Raw genomic sequence first — 20,394 nt, 5'->3', positions numbered from 1 at the left:
TCCCAAAAGGGCACAATCGCTGGAGTGGCTGGATGATGAAGCAAAAACTCTGCAGGAGCTAGGCCACCAAAGAAGCAATACCCTCCAAGGATGCCCATGAACCCCTACACACCCAAACAGCAGTCCACTGAGGAGACAAAGTAGAAGGGGAAAGATCTTTCAAAAAGACATCCCTTTAGAAACTCAAGAATAGAGGTCGGATCGCCAACCACAGGTACCACGCCATGAGTGGTATACCAAGTGACAAAAGAACCCCAGTGTTTACTGTAACTCTTAAGGGTTTAAGGCCTACGGGAATGCTGAATATCATAGGCAACCAAGGAAGAACAACCCAAAGACTCCAACATCAAAGGTTCAAGGGCCAGGGCGTCAGTTTTAACTGACAGAGACAAGGCAAGGACAGAAGTGGGAACTGAAGTGAAGACGGAATCATGAGAAGCTGGACAAACCCGCCCCCAGACAGCCTCATCAACAATGGGAACCAAAGGCGGCGAGGCCAAAAATGAGCAATCAGAAGAACAGACACCTTCTCGACCCGAATCTTCTGCAGCAACCTCGGGAGGAGGGGAATTGGGGGGGAAGGCATACAAAGGCCCGTGGGCCAAGTATTTGAGAGAGCAGCCACTGCCCAAGCCTGAGGACATACCAGCTTGGAACAGAACCAAGGGTGGAGGAAGTTGTGCAGAGAAGCAAAAAGGTAGATCCAAGGCATCCTGAACTGAAGACAAAAGTCCCAGAATAGGGGAACAGACAGATGGCACAGAATCGAGGATGGAAGGTTGCGGAAGGTTGCGGTCCCAGTACAAGAATTGGCTTGGTAGTTTGGTTTGCCCTGTTCCCATCATGCACTGGGACAGGAACAGACTAATTTGCATATAGCCAAGTTCTGAGCTGGGATGGTGCAGTGAGCTAAAAAACGGTGATGGATCAAGCCCTGATCTTTGGACTGGGTAAGAGTGGTCTGCTTAATTCAGGCACTCTGTTCATCACCACCCCCTTTTCTGAGTCAGCATGAAAGTTCAGGTGACCCTGGATTTAAACAGCCCTCAAATCTGATAGGTGAGACTCCGCCCAGGCACAAATCATGGAAGCAAGCAGATTCAGAGGCATGCACTGGGCCCCCACCTTGGTGGACAAGTAGCACCGAGCCACCAGATTGTTCATACGAACCAACAGATTTTCCCCCTAGAGCGGAACCTGAAAGAACAGTATTGCTTGCCAAACGGCCGCCAACTACCGCCAATTGGAGGACCGGGTGCTGTCTGCCCGAGGTCACTGTCCCTTGCCCTTCAAACACCCCAATGTGGCTCCCCCTCCCTGCAGACTGGCATCAGTTATCAACAACAGGGGAGGAGGAAGCTGAAAATGGACCCCCTTTTGCATATTGGAGTGCAAAGCCACCAGCCCAAGTCCTCAACCAGAACAGGGGAGAAAGGAACCAGAGAGTAGTAATCTGCATGGTAGGGGTCCCACCAAGACAACAGAGGATTCACCAAAGGCTTGAGGTGCAGGCGAGCCCAGGGAACCACAGCTGTGGTCGCAGCAATCAACCCCTGGACACGCAACTAAGCCTGAGCCTGAGCAGACGGACATCGCAGCAGGTCCCGCAGAAGAAGCTGTAGGAAAGAGATGCGAGCAGGAGTTCGAAACACCACCCCCAACAAGGTGTCAAAAAGTCCCCCCATAAACTGCAGTCTCTGAACAGGGACCAGATGACACTTTGGAAGGGAGGAAGCAGAGATCAAACAATCATCAATATAGGGAAACACAGAGAAACCTTGAGGCTGTAAAACCCCCACAGCAGGAGCCAATACCTTGGTAAAAGTCCCAGGAGCAGTAGAGAGGCTGAAATGCAACACCTAAAACTGGTAATGGACCCCGTTCACCACAAACCACAGGAATTGCTGGCATCCAGGATGGACAGGGATTGTGAAAATAGACGTCTTCCAAGTCCAGAGATGCCGGAAAATTGCCGTCTTGGATGAGGGGAATTATGGACTGCAAGGTTGTCATCCGAAAGTGATCCAGCCGCACCAACTTGTTCAGATCCTTGGGTTGTATGCCAATACAACGCGGTTGTTACACCGCACTACCATTAAAACGCGGGCTTTACAGCGCAAGTCGTTACCACGACTTGCTCTGTAGGGTGCTGGACTTAGGAATAGTAAAATGTACTATTCCAACACCAGCCTACATATAGTAGGGAAGGTGTTGGAATAGTAAATCTACTATTCCTTAGCCTAGAGCGCCCTCCAGCGTAAGTCGTGGTATCGACTTGCGTTGTATTGCCCGCGTTGTAATGGTAGCGCGGTGTAACAACCGCGCCGTAATAGATTTTCCCCGATCCTTGAGATTCAGAATCGGGCCGTACGACCCATCGGGTTTTGGGACCAAGAAAAGTCTGGTCTGGAATAAAAACCCAGAGCCCCTTCCGCCTCTGGAACCCAGAGAACAGCGTCCTTCGCCAGCAATATGTTCACTCCTGACAACATAGCAGACCTTTTCACGAGGTCTAATGACAACAGGGTAGCCCGATAACAGGTCTGAAGAAGAGAGCTCCGGAATGGAATCTGGTGCCCCTGACTGATGACCAACAGGACCCACTGGTTGTAAATCAGAGTCAACCAACGATCCAGGAATAAACAGGGCCGAGCCCCCACTTTGGAATAGTCACACCTGCCCAGCACCCAGAGGCTGCTGCTGAGGCCGGGACTAGTAATGGAATGTAGCCCCCCGACGAAAGGCCCGTCCACGAAAGGGCTGAGAAGAGCAGATAACACCAAGAAAGCCCTACTTACGGAAAAAGGACTTCTTCTTCGGACACACTGAAAAGTCTACAACAACTTCTTCTCTTCCGGGGACGGCTGCAACACCAAGTTCAAATCGTCCCCAAAAAGCCGGGGACCCTCAAAAGGCAGTTTATGAAACAAGGCGTTCTGAGCAGTCTCAAGATGCCAAGGCTTTGTCCACAGAGACCGCTTACCAGCCACCGCTGTCCCAGCAGCTGAAGAGAAGTCTGAGGAGAAGGCCCACAGCGCATCAAAGTGACATTGGACAGAAACTGCGCCAAGACCTCCATCTGTGCCAATATAGGAGTGGGATGCCCCTGTCCTGAATACGGTCAAACAACTTCTCAAAAATCCTGAGACGCAGCATAGGAACATTTCAAGGCCATCAACACCTTCTGTTCAAGTGGATCAGCAAGGGAAGCCTCCTCAGAAGACAAAGAAGAGGAAGAAGCCACTGAGTACAAAATAGAATTGACCATAGGAACCTGAAGAAATTAGACATCTAACTCCACTAAGTGATACCTCTTGCCCAAAATGCGAGGAATCCCCTGCTTGTCAACCTCAAACCATTCCTTAGCCAGAATATCCTTAATGACATCATGTAAAGGCAAGTCATCCACCTCCGAGGTACTATACTGGGAGTAAAAACTATCATCTACTAAAGATTTAGGATCAAAACCCAGGGCCTCACTAATATGGGCCAACATGTCTGAAAAAACTTTACCCTGGATATAGTTCACCTTATGGGAATTGTCCAAGCTCCAATCCTCTACCCATTTAGATTTCTTGGCAGAAGGATCAAGCAGTGCAGCTTGACCAGCAGAAATAATCAAATCCGATCTGGAAATCTGCAACAGGTCATCCGGCTGCAGGTCCTGGACATTATTCCATTTGGAAAGAGACTTGGCAGGCACTGGGACAGAATCCGTATCCCCCATGGCAAAGGCTGAAAGTACAAGAACCAAACAAGAAGCAACAGAGAAAGAGGAAGTGCCCAGCAACTCCCCATTAATATCGCCTCTCAGCAATCAAGTCCCAAAATCCACGAGAATTGAATTACCAAAAAGACAGCCACTCTGCCTCCCCCAGCACCACATACACACTAGACTTGGCCACGGAAGCCGGGTGCTGTTGGAAGCCATCAGCACCGGAACGGCCCGTCAACCGAACGCAGAGAAAGCTCCCTGCCCTAGCTAAGCACATGGGCGGGGAACGCGTCAGAAAACAGAGCAGGGACGCAACCAACCGGAACATCGGTAACGCTAGCGTTATAAAAATCACACACCAAATAAAAATAAATAATGAAAAGGAACCACTCACTGCATCGCAGCCCTGACACGGATGAAGAAAAACCAGAGCTCTGGCAGCACGTTGGACAGGGAAAAAAACAGACTGGGTCGAGGAGGACAAATGAGATGGTAATGTCTCTGATCCTACTTATAGAAATGCTCTTGTATTAGTAATTGCCAGGACTCTAATATTGCAAAAACATATATATGAGAACCAATCTGCCAACATAAAGTCCAAGTTCCAAAGGCATCCCAAACAATCTCAACAAAAACCCAAACAATGAGATGAACTCACGACATTGCTGCTTTGCACCATTCTCTTCATGATCTGCCCTTTCCTACGACTTCAAAAGGGGAACATCCTTTACAACGCAACTGTTACAACGAAGTGCCTTTACGACGCAACTATTACAACGCAACTTTTACAACGACTTGCGCTGGGGGGCGCTCTAGGATAGGGAATTGTTTCCAACACCTTCCCTACTATCCATGGGGACTGGAGTTGGAATAGTAAATTAAACTATTCACTATCCATCGCCCCCCCACGCAAGTTGTTGTAACGACTTGCATTGTAAAACGTGCGTCGTAAAGGCATGCGTTGTAATAGCATGCGTTGTAACGTCATACATCCCTTCAAAATGATGATCCCATACTGACTAAACACACACTTAATGTTGGGCGGCCAAAACTACCTGACTATCTAGCCAGTGAGATCGAACATTTGGGGGCAAATCAATACATGTGCAAGGATTCTCCATTAGGCGTTCCACTAATTGATGCATCCCTTTCAAAGCAAAACCCTTGTGCTTCAGAAAAGTTCCAAAAATAGGACTGGTTGGACAGGCTTTTGAATTACATATCTGATGTGAGATCTGGTAGCTAATGGTGAACCATCAGAACGAGCACTGAATGACCAGATTTCTAACCCTTTTCTTCCTCCTGCCATTTTCAGACATCGAGGAAGAACAGAGAAAGGAATATGATGTCAGTAAAACATAGCTTACCAATTCCATTAGGACAGAGTCACATTTTCAAAACAAACTGGATGTCGATGATTGAGCTGGGATACTGTATCAGGAACATGTGTCGCCCACGTATTTGATGTAAACTTTAGTCCAGGAGATATGCTTTAAATTGTCATTGCATGCTGTTACATGGCATATAAACCCAACTTTGAGCAGTACTGAGAAGTGCATGTCACACGACCTGAACATTGGTGCCTGCATACCTATTATTAATATGGGCAGGCACAATCCCCAATTTTTAACATGGGCAACATGGGCATGTACCACCAGCACTCCCGCGACCCCTGCCTCCCACAGCGTGGGACCTCTTTACTCCAAGGAGCGTGGGGCGGCATACTTCACACACCCGTTTTACTAGCCAGTACCTAGGGCTCACTATTGAACAATACCAGCGATGCATGTTATTGTCGGCTGGAAGGGGCTGCGCACAGGTGAGAGCGGCTCCAACATTTACCTCTGGTGCACCCACCGTTCTTCAATACGAACTTTGCAGGTAGTGTCCCCAGCACTATAGTTAAGCCACCCCAGAGGGGCCATTGCTCAGAAAGAAGGCATTAGGTCAAATAACCGTCCGCCACATGACACAGCAATGGTGCGCAACCGTCCGTTCACCCCACACGTGCCTCCGCTCCCCATCAACCATCACAGCAGTCTCAACTTTTGAGGCTTATATAATGCTATTTAAAAAGGGTCTAGAACTCATCACCAATGATCAATTTTCTACTCGTACCTCAGGTCCCCATTAACCATCACAGCAGTCTCAACTTTGGAGGCTTATATTGTCCAATTTCATGCTGTTTCCACTGGTTCCAGGACATAACTCATCACCAATAATAAGTAATGGTCACGATTTTCTACGGCCACAAGGATGCAATTTGATAACACTCCAATTGAAACACTAGCAAAGATCATGGGACAGAGCTTGCCCACCTTGTCCACATTAACACTGCAGTCTTGTTAATTTGACTTTACAGGTTCCCTCAATCGCTAAATCAGCGATCATCCAAGCCAGTCACGGTTGGGGCAGATTAATTTCTCAAATGAGATGAGTCCTTCTGTTGAGTGGAGGGAAAGGGTCATATGCGGTGGTAGTATAGAGGGGGGAACACCAACACTCCCCCTTGAAGGACTATCCATCACCATTGAGTGTATCATCACATAGCTATGCCACACATCATTTTGATTATTGCATGACTATTAGCTTATGAAATTGTACATACAATGACCACATCTTCTTGACTACAACTATCTATGTTGTCTACAACTGTGTCTAGCGCGAATAACTACCCCCTACCTGATTTTGTTCCCCTCTTCCCTTCCCCTTCCCCTTCCCCTCATTCCTTTCTCCTTGACGGTGTCATGGTTCACTATAACTTAAGAGACCTTGCAACACAACCTATAATTGTTTGTTTTTACTTTCTCCAGGTGCCTTTCTTCCAGCAGGTAGACAATGTTTAACCTCTTTCACTAATCACACAATTGGTTTACTCTTTGAGTCCAGACTACAGGGGACATCACTTTTTTGCAGTACCAAATGATAACCATCTCCTGTGAGTAGTAGATGTAATGTACGTCCTGCTGAAATGCCTAGATCATTTTGGACAGTATAGGGCATGAAACATGTCGACCATCCACACACTATGCACAATAACTCTAGCAAAGAGCCCCCTTGTGGGCCCGTTGGGCATTGCAGCGCCAGCCCAACGAGGAGCTGCCCAATGATGAAGCATCACACCCCTCGGGGTGTGTGAGGGCCCTTGCTCTTTATTGGAGCTATCCCAGTGCTAGTACTCACTGTCTTTCCAGTGCCTAGTTTACACACACTTCCCTCTTCCCATCTCTTTCTCTCATAGGTCTTTCTCTCATAGGAACAGCATACTCCTTTGGGTTGCACTTTCAGTGCCTATGCCATTTTAGCAAATGTATTTGAAAATTGTGCTTTAAAATGCACTATTTTAGTTCAGTGTTTAAAATATTTTTTAATGGGGAGTTATCCTCCAGGAGAGGTCTGGCGTACTTACTTTGCTTGCTCCATACAATTCAGGGGAAGTATTAAGCCCGAACATTCAAAGATAAAGTCAGCGACTTAATGTAGGCAGTATTTTAAAAAGTCTTATTTTATTTTGTCCTACTAATTATGCAGTTATTATGGAACTTCAGTGATGTCAATTGTAGTGATGTCAAGGTCACGTGACATGCCTCCCTGGACAAATTCAGGGTCAAGTATCATATGATGTCATTTCCTGTGATGTCATGAAGGTCAAAGGTATGTGATGTCACATTACCCTTACATTTCAGTAAATTGACACCCATAGTATTCCTGTCACAAGCCTAAATGTATTGCTTCTCCATTAGGAAATCATTTTTTGTCATGTAAAAATAAACATGAGAGCGAAGAAACAACTAGCTCTGCAGCAAATAGTATTACGTTTCTTCCGGAAATATTCACTTCAGTACGTTGCAATTTGCTCACTTACAGCTTACTTTTTGGTGTCCCCAAATTCTGGAATTCTCTGCTTATTACTTTTGACCATGTGTATCATCTACTAAACCACATTCCACATAGGTTTCAAAGCCATTAGCAAACATCATCCCCTAGTTCCCTCTCTCACAAACTATTTGCTCTATAAAGTCCAGGAAACTTGTTAAAATGTTTATGCCGGAAAGCACAGATGAACACATTACGTAAACAAAAACCAATGCACAACGTTGAGACACAACATAATAGGTGAGAATTTGTGTCCCTCACTCACCAACTGTTTGCTCTATAAAGTCCAGGAAACTTGTTAAAATATTTATGGGTGAAAGCACAGATGAAAAAAGCATGGAAACAAAAAATGCAGAACATTTAGACACTGAAAAAAAGAGAAATGTGGGGGAGGGTCTAGGGGGCAATGTTTAAAGACCAGATTCACTCCAAACCCCTACATATGAACTGTCTAACTACGGGGAGTCAATCGGTCTGTCAAAAGTAACAAATGTACCTCCAATGCTAGAGAATACCCAATTCACCAGTTTTCCACAACTTGCCCAATACCTGGCTTAAGACAAGTTTCAATCAGCCCACCCATTTGGCGGAACTTCGTCATCTGGAAAAATCACGAGAGATGGGTCATGTGTAGCCAAAATTAGGTCTAGGGCTAACATACACAGATGTTAGACCGCATACTCTCAAAGATCTCAGCCGCTGGGTTTGTTCAAGATGTGTGGAAACCGATGAAGTGCAGTGCAGGTGATGAACGTGAGTGAATTAAAAGTGACTATCAGGACAAAAAATATGTTTATTAGGGATTGTCCTAATGTCAACTATTAAAAACCGCCTGATAGTTTGAAATAATTGAACTATCACTAGGCAATAAGTGAGGTCGACATGTTTCAGCCGGATAGCTTACTGGCTCGGCTTTCTTCAGGACCGTATGAAAACAAAGTGCTACTGCAAAAGAATACCATAAGTGACAAAATCTTACTTATTAGTGTAGTCGTTGAAAGAAAATGAAACAGTGGTATCTGACCACCCTACCAGACATGTATCCCATGTATGTGTAGTTTTTCGAGAATTATTTCTTCAATTCTAGAAAAAAGGAAGGTGCTGTCAAAGGAACCATTAGGCTTGAAACGGTGAACAGAGTATATACTTTTTGCATGGAGGTACACATACATTACTGAGTCAATAATACACTGTATTTGACTATGCCCATTCGACGCATTTGTCTATTTAGGGGGGTGAAGTTCTTAGTAATTACAGAAGTTATAGGTACTCACCCAGCTTTCTGTGGGAGTAAGCCTCACCTCAACCGGCAACTGCTCGGTGGCGAGGCCCCGCTCTAGAGGTAAGAAAGAACACAGGGGTAAAGGGTAATCGCATTATCCAACTTGTGTACCCATTGTGTCCCCAAATCACAATATTAAAACCTTAATAACAAAGACCCAGAACCATGAAGTTCAACACCACTAGCGGCCGCTGATTGGCATCGACTGGAATAATTATAGAATACATCTAAAAACATGACCTAAGGTCTAGTCTCATTATTTGTTATATGTCATGATGTTTGCTGACCTCTGGAGTAATTACTGAATACATCTAAAAACATGACATAGGTCTAGTCTCATTATTTGTTATGTGTCATGATATTTCCTGACCTCTATAGCAATGGTAATGTCCTGACTCAATGATCTTTATTATAAAATTGCCTTCACGGATTAATAGAATGAAAAAGTGTATAGAGGAGGTTTGGCTCTGTTATGCTCTTAATGAAGAGTCTGTGGTTGAAAAGTTACTCCTGAGTCAAATTCTGAGGTTGAGAGCATTCGGGAGCACATGAAATGAAGTAGTGTACCATCCAAAATTAGATGGTGATAACTTGTACCTTCTATTGTTAAGAATACCTCTATCTAATGGGATCCAAAACCAACAAAACATTGCTAACAGCCAAAGTAATTAAAATAGTTCGTGGCTACTCACCTATCCGTCGGTACCCCTTCGCGGTCTGCGAACAGTGTGGGAGGTACCGAGGATGGTTTAGCCTCCCTACTTATAGTGGTGCTGAATGGCCCAATTAGTTTGCAACATCCAATTTGGCAGGCCGAAAGCCCGCGAAAATATCTCAGAATGTCGGCATGTCTCTGAAGTAATTAGCTATTGGAGCAAAACGGCAGCCTTGACGCATGCTGAATTACGTGATGGTCTTGTGCGAGCCTGAGACACTATCCGGGCTACTCGTCCCTACTGCGCACGCGCTCTAGTGTCAGGACTGATCTAGTATTGCACTTATGGGCACTATATTTACGCGCATGCGCATTTGTTGAGGCAGAATTGGCCTATGCACATGTCTAAGTTTAAGGCAGCGAACCAAAGGGCAGCGACAGCACAAGTCGCCGAATTACCCGACGTGTGCTGCAAGTGTCCAAAGGATCGTTCTCGATAGCCCCACTTCGTATGTAAATCCACATGGCTCTCTCAGTCCCTAACTAGATATGTGCTATCCTGTTCCTTGTTATAAAAAGTGAATGTTTGTCACAGTCATGTGATACATGGTGTTGTGACACATCTGTTAATCCAAGACTGTTGATACACAGGCTCTGCCTTATTATTATCACACAGAGGATAAATTTGCATCTCTATGAATTTGTTTGCAACTCTATGAGGTTTATCTGTTATGCTCCCCACTAGATTCTTATCATCTCTGACAAAGGAAAGACTGTCCGAAGGTACAGTATACTTCATGTAAAGTTGATATGGTCGGCAGTGTCAGAGGAAGGGAGTAAGGGACGTAAGGCCCATCACAATACCCCCAGCAATGCTTTGTTCAGATTCTAGATTATTGTCATAAGAGAGGCCATTGTTATATGGTACAGATCCAGGTCAAATCTGTACCCACGGAATGGTGTCGTTCAAACCCTCTGTATCTGTACGAAGTTTGAAAATCCATCTTTGTTCCCTAATGAACAGGAAACGAGAGATGTCAGTTATATGTTGAGGAATGATCGGGTGTTTAAGGACCACCCATCTCATGTCATCCGCTAGATGTTTGGCACTTACAAAGTGATTAGTAAAGAAGGTGGATTGTTTGTTGCAACGTATGGTGCTTTTATGCTCGCTGATTCGTAGCTTAATCCTGCGAGTGGTGTGCCCTGCGTACCTCAGTGAGCACGGGCATGTGATCATGTAGATCACAGGATCTGTGTTGCAGTTTGTGTGATTTCGCAGTATCCATGGATGATCAGATCCAATGTCAATCGATTCAGTTTTCGTGGTTTGAGGGCATACGCTACACGACCCACACGGATAGTGGCCACGTACTGGGGGCAGCCTCCAGAGCGTGTTGGGTTCTTGTTTCGACTGTTGTTTAGGTTGAGTATGCACAAGACTATCTCTCAGACTCGGGCCTCTCTTAAACGCAAACAGTGGTCGTGGGATGTTTTCTGAGGCGATATTAAGAATACGCCAATGTCTGCGTATTGTCTTCTGAACTTTATTGGACAATGTGCAGAAGGTGTTTACAAAAGTGAGCCTCTTAGTTGCAGGTTTGGTCATACTATGGTCAAGTAGGGCTTCACGATTGACATTGGAAGCTCTCTTCCATGCCTTTCGTACCAGATGTTTGGGATACTCGCGGGCCTGGAGTTGTATTGACAGATCTTTCGCATGTTTGTTAAAGAGTGCTACTGTAGAACAGTTCCGGCGTACCCTTAAGAATTGTCCTATCGGGAGGTTTTCTCGCAAAGCTCTTGGGTGGTGGCTGTCAAATGTAAGTAAGGAATTTCTGGACATCGGTTTTTTAAAGAGTTCACACTGTAATTGACCATTTTCGACGAAGATGGAGATGTCCAGAAATGACAGTCGGAGATTACTTTGCTCGATGGTAAATCTGAGGAAGGAGTTTTGTTTGTTAAGCCAGGTATGGAAGGCCTTGATCTCATCGGCAGAGCCTCGCCAAACCACCAGAACATCGTCAATGTACCTCTTCCAGAGCAACACCTGATGGAAAAACAGGTTGCTGTGGTTGAGGACACGATTCTGTTCAAACAGATGGACGTATAGGTTGGCGAGGCTGGGCGCAAATACGCTGCCCATCGAGGTGCCTGAGATTTGCAGGAAGATCTGGTCTTCGAAACGTAAAAAGTTTTCCGTCATCGCTATCCTTGCACATTCCATAATGAAATTCACTGGAGTGATACTGTCAAGGTCCCTATATCAAGTAGACTTCTGATGGAATCAAGAGTCTCTCGTTGGGGGATACATGTATATAATGATTCCACATCAAAACTAGCTAGTAGATCAGTGGAAGCATCAAATTCAATACTTGGTAGAATTCGGAGTAAATCCGCAGTATCTTTCAAGTAGTGGGCATCTTAGTCCCTAAAGGTCGAAGAAAATAATCAACAAAAGTAGACAAAGGCTCCAATAGTGAGCCAATCCCGGAAATGATGGGACGTCCTGGGGGCGGTCGCTGGGCCTTATGTATTTTTGGCAAACAGTAAAAATACGGCATGACTGGATGTGTGGTGATCAGGTACCTAGCCTCATGTGGTGTGATCCAGCCCTCAGCATCTGCTTCTTCGACCAGTTGTTTAATCTCCAAACTCAACGTAGGGGTGGGATCTGAATCCAGTCGTTGATAGGATTTGGTGTCTGACAATTGTCTAAGACACTCTATGCGATATACTTCCAGATCCTGCAGGACAGTGGCGCCCCCCTTGTCTGCTGGTTTAAAGATGATCGAGTCATCTTGTGGGAGACCTTGGAGTATCAGTCTGTCTTCTTTGGAAAAATTGTGGTACTCGTTATCTCGTGTATCACAAAGTGCCATTACATCATGGGTCACTGCTCTCTCAAATGTTGTTACATGAGATGGGACTTAATGTGCGAGAGGAGTGAAATTTGACTTAGGACGTAACCGTGTATTGTCAGTTCCTGTTTCTTGCATAGCATTATCATTTTCTTTATTCTTAAAGAAAAAATGCAGACGAATTTTCCTAAAGAAACCTTCCAACTCACACCTGAGTTTAAAAGGGTCTCCGGTATGAGTCGGGACATACCCTAGTCCCTTATTGAGAACTCTGTTCTCCTTTTCTGTCAAAACACGGGAGATAAGATTGACCACTAGGTCTGTCTTTCCCCCGTCTGATTGGTTGTTTGCTGAAGGCCTCCCCTGCTCCTCGTGTTGGGGAAGGATGGGTCTGCCTCCCAATGGACTATTGGCATTCCTCTTCTTCTCCCTCGACTGCGGCCTCTGCCCTGGCCTAAAAAAGACTGGTCCGTGACAAATTGTTGTTGTGGAGGGTATGGTTGCATGGGTGGCATGAAGGGGGGTGGTTGATAACCCCAAGGTCCTGGTGGCCACCATTGGCCTTGGTTCTGGTAATAACCCTGCATTCCACATCTCCTGTTGGACCTGCGTGGCATTACTCTGCCTCTCGTGTGTGGTGCCCCAGAGTTGGATGAATCTGAGTCACTGGCCTCTGGGTCTGAGCCCGATGTTGAGTAATTAGACCCATATCGTCTTCCTCTGTTGTTGTATTCTGGCGCTACATAGTTCTCACTAGTGTAGGGATAGATTTTCACCAATGAGAATTTAGCTATGTCTTTTTTAAATTTGTCTATTTTGTTCAGAAGTATGTTTTCCCTGAATTCTCTGTTGGTTTTGTTAGTTTCGTCCATTTGTTTCTTATAAACAGTCCCTTTAATTATGGTGATAATCTGTCCTTCAAGGACCTGGATTTCTATGAGGATGTTATCTGCCTGTCGCTTAGCTGTACTTATTATGAGAATTAGCCAATCGCGGGTGCATCGCCACCCGATTTGTGACCAATCTCTCAAGAAAGTCTTGTCAGTGAGAAACAGTCTAGGTGTATTAGTTACAATCAGGCCTGTGGGGGCACACCTACCCCGTAAGTATTCCGCCATGATCACTCCATGAATCGATGTTCGTGAGTGGGATTTCTTTAAGTTCAATAAGGTAAGCCAGTCATCTTTCGTGCCTGATGTTGTTTCAGGTAAAGAGTCCAAAATACTCGGGTTATTGGACAGGATAGTATTAAGGACTTCAGCGTCGAATGCCAAGCCTGCAAAGTCCGCCATAGTGGAACAACTCAGATCGGGTCAATGAAAAAGGTGAGCGTACAAAATGGGCTTATAATTTCATATTAAGCCTCTAAAAAGACCCGCAGCCATAGGCTGCCCTAGAAACTGAAGGAAAAAAAATGTGGGGGAGGGTCTGGGGGCAATGTTTAAAGACCAGATTCACTCCAAACCCCTACACATGAACTATTTAACTACGGGGAGTCAACCGGTCTGTCGAAAGTAACAAATGTACCTCCAATGCTAGAGAATACCCAATTCACCAGTTTTCCACAACTTGCCCAATACCTGGCTTAAGACAAGTTTCCATCAGCCCACCCATTTGGCGGAACTTCGTCATCTGGAAAAATCACGAGAGATGGGTCATGTGTAGCCAAAATGAGGTCTAGGGCTAACATACACAGATGTTAGACCGCATACTCTCAGAGATCTCAGCCGCTGGGTTTGTTCAAGATGTGTGGAAACCGATGAAGTGCAGTGCAGGTGATGAACGTGAGTGAATTAAAAGTGACTATCAGGACAAAAAATATGTTTATTAGGGATTGTCCTAATGTCAACTATTGAAAACCGCCTGATAGTTTGAAATAATAGAACTATCACTAGGCAATAAGTGAGGTCGACATGTTTCAGCCGGATAGCTTACTGGCTCGGCTTTCTTCAGGACCGTATGAAAACAAAGTGCTACTGCAAAAGAATACCATAAGTGACAAAATCTTACTTATTAGTGTAGTCATTGAAAGAAAATAAAACAGTGGTATCTGACCACCCTACCAGACATGTATCCCATGTATGTGTAGTTTTTCGAGAATTATTTCTTCAATCCTAGAAAAAAGGAAGGTGCTGTCAAAGGAACCATTAGGCTTGAAACGGTGAACAGAGTATATACTTTTTGCATGGAGGTACACATACATTACTGAGTCAATAATACACTGTATTTGACTATGCCCATTCGACGCATTTGTCTATTTAGGGGGGTGAAGTTCTTAGTAAGTACAGAAGTTATAGTTACTCACCCAGCTTTCGGTGAGAGTAAGCCTCACCTCAACCGGCAACTGCTCGGTGGCGAGGCCCCGCTCTAGAGGTAAGAAAGAACACAGGGGTAAAGGGTAATCACATTATCCAACTTGTGTACCCATTGTGTCCCCAAATCACAATATTAAAACCTTAATAACAAAGACCCAGAACCATGAAGTTCAACACCACTAGCGGCCGCTGATTGGCATCGACTGGAATAATTACAGAATACATCTAAAAACATGACCTAAGGTCTAGTCTCATTATTTGTTATATGTCATGATGTTTGCTGACCTCTGGAGTAATTACTGAATGCATCTAAAAACATGACATAGGTCTAGTCTCATTATTTGTTATGTGTCATGATATTTCCTGACCTCTATAGCAATGGTAATGTCTTTACTCAATGATCTTTATTATAAAATTGCCTTCACGGATTAATAGAATGAAAAAGTGTATAGAGGAGGTTTGGCTCTGTTATGCTCTTAATGAAGAGTCTGTGGTTGAAAAGTTACTCCTGAGTCAAATTCTAAAGTTGAGAGCATTCGGGAGCACATGAAATGAGGTAGTGTACCATCCAAAATTAGATGGTGATAACTTGTACCTTCTATTGTTAAGAATACCTCTATCTAATGGGATCCGAAACCAACAAAAACATTGCTAACAGCCAAAGTAATTAAAATAGTTCGTGGCTACTCAACTATCCGTCGGTACCCCTTCGCGGTCTGCGAACAGTGTGGGAGGTACCGAGGATGGTTTAGCCTCCCTACTTATAGTGGTGCTGATTGGCCCAATTAGTTTGCATCATCCAATTTGGCAAGCCGAAAGCCCGCGAAAATATCTCAGAATGTCGGCATGTCTCTGAAGTAATTAGCTATTGGAGCAAAACGGCAGCCTTGACGCATGCTGAATTACTTGATGGTCTTGTGCGAGCCTGAGACACTATCTGGGCTACTCGTCCCTACTGCGCACGCGCTCTAGTGTCAGGACTGATCTAGTATTGCACTTATGGGCACTATATTTACGCGCATGCGCATTTGTTGAGGCAGAATTGGCCTACCCACATGTCTAAGTTTAAGGCAGCGAACCAAAGGGCAGCCACAGCACAAGTCGCCGAATTATCCGACGTGTGCTGCAAGTGTCCAAAGGATCGTTCTCGATAGCCCCACTTCGTATGTAAATCCACATGACTCTCTCAGTCCCTAACTAGATATGTGTTATCCTGTTCCTTGTTATAAAAAGTGAATGTTTGTCACAGTCATGTGATACATGGTGTTGTGACACATCTGTTAATCCAAGACTGTTGATACACAGGCTCTGCCTTATTATTATCACACAGAGGATAAATTTGCATCTCTATGAATTTGTTTGCAACTCTATGAGGTTTATCTGTTATGCTCCCCACTAGATTCTTATCATCTCTGACAAAGGAAAGACTGTCCGAAGGTACAGTATACTTCATGTAAAGTTGATATGGTCGGCAGTGTCAGAGGAAGGGAGTAAGGGGCGTAAGGCCCAACACAATACCCCCAGCAATGCTTTGTTCAGATTCTAGATTATTGTCATAAGAGAGGCCATTGTTATATGGTACAGATCCAGGTCAAATCTGTACCCACGGAATGGTGTCGTTCAAGCCCTCTGTATCTGTACGAAGTTTGAAAATCCATCTTTGTAACCTAAGACATTCATGCTCAGTGCCAGCGCCGGAGCATTCATTCACTGGATCAACGTTTTAAGACGTTTCACAACGTGCCAACATCATCACGTGACGGACGTGCAGCCATTTGAATTGGGAAACACAGCATAATAGGAATTACTGTGATTATGATATCTGTCTTTTTTAAGGATTGTTGGGTTTTAGATCTACTCGAATCCTCCCTCAATTGCTTGTTCACTTCACCTTTGGTGCTGGGATCTGTCTGTATTGAGCATTCAGATTTTATTTTTGGATTAATTTAAAGCAAAGGCAGATACTTTGCCAGATACCTTGAGAACCGTGTATTTGTTAACTGTCTGCGATACATTTTAAGAGTATGGCAAATGCAAACAATGGGTGCAACAGCCACCTTTTTATAACTTCCAGAAAAACCGCAGATGTTATGGAGAAAATGGCTCTGAATTTTTATAAATGATATGGTAGCGATTGATGCCCAAAAATATGATTCAGTTAGATGTACTGCTTTGTTTTTTAATCCTCTCGGTGATGCTGGGCAAGAAGTTTATGATAAGTGTTAGACCTGTCTGCCCTTTGGGTGGTCCCTCCTATTTATTATTTATTTTTATCCCCTTTCTGCCCCTCATATCCCTTAATTTTTATGTCCACTGGATACTTTTGTGGTGTTGACCTGGGGGATAGATGCTCTTTTGCCCTCATAGTTTTTTACCTAAGGCCTAGGTGCCTTTTCTAACTAAAATTCATCCAGACCTACAAAATGGTGGATAACAACTGCCATAACTGCAACACCTGAGGCTTGACCCATAGGGAAGAATAGGAACCCTCTAGAACCTTCTGGTCCTTTCTGGACCTCCTAGGGTCAGCCTATTTAAGGACAGAACCAGGGCGGCCATTTTGGAGTGAGTTGCTGAGAGGCCAGCTAGGAGTTTAGACCACAGGTCAAGGAGGACAGTGCGCTGAAGGCGGGTTGATGGTCCTTTGGGGCTGCTATCCCCTTCTGTTGATACTGCCCCATGTGTGGATCTGACCCTGTCTAGGTCCTCAATGACTGAAGGCTGCCCCGGGTCCCTCAGAAAATAGGAGCTGCAAGGCGCCCCGATTCCCACCTTTCTCGCCACCCCCAGCGGTGTTTACAGAGCGGCGGGGGGCTGCAGGTGACTACCTCATCATTGCTGAGTGCACATCCCAGCTGCCAGCTCGCCAACTGCCCAGCGTGGAGGTGAGGGGGCTCGAGGAAGTCCCTAAGTGGTGGTGTCATCGGTTCCGCTGCTGCGCGGAAAGAAGAGAGCAGTGTTTGCCCTTAGCGCAGGCTCAGCGGTAGCGTGGCCGAGGGGAGTGTCCTAGCTGAGGGAGCGGCCTGTCGTGATCTGCTGGTGGTGAGTGACGGCGTCCCTCTCCCGCGCAGGACCGGAAGCGCAGCCTCTCACAGAAACACCCTCGCAAGTGAGTAGTTCGAGAGAAGACACTACCGGAGGCGCGGCGGTGTCTCTGCACGGCGCAGGTCCCAGTGGTGAGTCAGCCAGTGAGAGGAGCAGCCGGGGAGCCGACAGAGATCTTCCTCCTCCCGGAAATCCGTCGCTCCTGGGCCCTTTTGACTGTAGAAGGCAAGTAGGGTGGGGATTGAATTCTCCAACCGGCTGTGGACCCAGACCCCCCCCCCCCACTGACTTCATCAACCAAGTGTGAAGTAAGTAGGAAGAGGGAAGCTGGGCTGGCTTAGGAAGCCTTCGTTCTCTCGAGGAAGAGGGTCCAGTCGAACAGGAGGTGGATAAGGAGGAGAGAGAGAGCCTTTGGAAGGAAACTGACAGTACTATGAACTAAAACAGGCGGAAGGGGAGGTTTATGTGCTCAGGTGCTAGTCAATCCAGACGGGGTCTAATCTAAGGAAGAAGCCACGGAGGATAACCTGAGGGAGGTGCAATCTGCATTCTTTTAGACAGAGGCAAGGGATCTTGGGTAACAGCGCCTTTTGCCTTTATGAGTAGTTTTACCTAAGGAACTTCCCCCTTGAATTGAGGAAGCTTCTCAAGTAAATCAGGGCTTAATCACAGAAGGTTCTTGAGCTGTGAACTGAATTTCAGTTATAAATCGAGTGTGAGGAGAGAGTTGAGGGATTCATATTGTCTTGATATTTGCCTCCCCACGTTGACAACTGTTGAAATTTCCCTTCAAGTCATCTATGTCAAAGTGAGCCTAGAATTATTGATCTGCTAGATAAAAACGTATTGAGTTGATAAAGAAACTTTTACTCGTGGAAACCAAAGGTTACCTGAATTTACATAGTGAACAGCTGGTGCTCACCGAGAGTCTTTGTATTGAATTCTTTTGCTTGTAAATCGAGTAGTAATGATTTTTCTTCTGTAAACACTGTCTATTGCTGATTCCTTCTATGCAGAGCTAAATTTATGTACTGTGGTTAAAGACAACTTTTATAAAACAGCTCGTATTTTTCCAAATAGGGTGTAGTGTCCTTATTTTTGAGTGGATGGATGTTTGGTTACTGATGAGTGTGGAAACCGATGAAGTGCAGTGCAGGTGATGAACGTGAGTGAATTAAAAGTGACTATCAGGACAAAAAATATGTTTATTAGGGATTGTCCTAATGTCAACTATTGAAAACCGCCTGATAGTTTGAAATAATAGAACTATCACTAGGCAATAAGTGAGGTCGACATGTTTCAGCCGGATAGCTTACTGGCTCGGCTTTCTTCAGGACCGTATGAAAACAAAGTGCTACTGCAAAAGAATACCATAAGTGACAAAATCTTACTTATTAGTGTAGTCGTTGAAAGAAAATAAAACAGTGGTATCTGACCACCCTACCAGACATGTATCCCATGTATGTGTAGTTTTTCGAGAATTATTTCTTCAATCCTAGAAAAAAGGAAGGTGCTGTCAAAGGAACCATTAGGCTTGAAACGGTGAACAGAGTATATACTTTTTGCATGGAGGTACACATACATTACTGAGTCAATAATACACTGTATTTGACTATGCCCATTCGACGCATTTGTCTATTTAGGGGGGTGAAGTTCTTAGTAAGTACAGAAGTTATAGGTACTCACCCAGCTTTCGGTGAGAGTAAGCCTCACCTCAACCGGCAACTGCTGGGTGGCGAGGCCCCGCTCTAGAGGTAAGAAAGAACACAGGGGTAAAGGGTAATCACATTATCCAACTTGTGTACCCATTGTGTCCCCAAATCACAATATTAAAACCTTAATAACAAAGACCCAGAACCATGAAGTTCAACACCACTAGCGGCCGCTGATTGGCATCGACTGGAATAATTACAGAATACATCTAAAAACATGACCTAAGGTCTAGTCTCATTATTTGTTATATGTCAGGATGTTTGCTGACCTCTGGAGTAATTACTGAATGCATCTAAAAACATGACATAGGTCTAGTCTCATTATTTGTTATGTGTCATGATATTTCCTGACCTCTATAGCAATGGTAATGTCCTTACTCAATGATCTTTATTATAAAATTGCCTTCACGGATTAATAGAATGAAAAAGTGTATAGAGGAGGTTTGGCTCTGTTATGCTCTTAATGAAGAGTCTGTGGTTGAAAAGTTACTCCTGAGTCAAATTCTAAGGTTGAGAGCATTCGGGAGCACATGAAATGAGGTAGTGTACCATCCAAAATTAGATGGTGATAACTTGTACCTTCTATTGTTAAGAATACCTCTATCTAATGGGATCCGAAACCAACAAAAACATTGCTAACAGCCAAAGTAATTAAAATAGTTCGTGGCTACTCAACTATCCGTCGGTACCCCTTCGCGGTCTGCGAACAGTGTGGGAGGTACCGAGGATGGTTTAGCCTCCCTACTTATAGTGGTGCTGATTGGCCCAATTAGTTTGCATCATCCAATTTGGCAAGCCGAAAGCCCGCGAAAATATCTCAGAATGTCGGCATGTCTCTGAAGTAATTAGCTATTGGAGCAAAACGGCAGCCTTGACGCATGCTGAATTACTTGATGGTCTTGTGCGAGCCTGAGACACTATCTGGGCTAC

At 44.9% G+C, this 20,394-nt stretch overlaps 1 long non-coding RNA gene across 2 annotated transcripts in view; it reads right to left on the bottom strand.

The window, feature by feature from the left end:
- Positions 1-20,394, bottom strand: part of LOC144752039 (uncharacterized) — a 54,417-nt gene that overhangs the window by 20,493 nt on the left and 13,530 nt on the right. Inside the window, exons 2-6 of one of the 2 annotated variants that reach the window (XR_013594013.1) lie at positions 19,439-19,500; positions 19,197-19,247; positions 14,698-14,759; positions 14,456-14,506; positions 8,866-8,927 (exon numbers count right to left, since the gene is read on the bottom strand). This is a non-coding gene — a long non-coding RNA (uncharacterized LOC144752039). The remainder of the gene's footprint in view (positions 1-8,865; positions 8,928-14,455; positions 14,507-14,697; positions 14,760-19,196; positions 19,248-19,438; positions 19,501-20,394) is intronic. The other variant, XR_013594012.1, reaches the window with a different exon arrangement.

This window comes from Lissotriton helveticus, chromosome 4_2 (genome assembly GCF_964261635.1).
Source record: "Lissotriton helveticus chromosome 4_2, aLisHel1.1, whole genome shotgun sequence".
Classification (NCBI taxonomy): Eukaryota; Metazoa; Chordata; class Amphibia; order Caudata; family Salamandridae; genus Lissotriton; species Lissotriton helveticus.
Note: the sequence above shows the minus strand (reverse complement) of the source record. Positions and strands in the feature narration are given on the sequence as shown.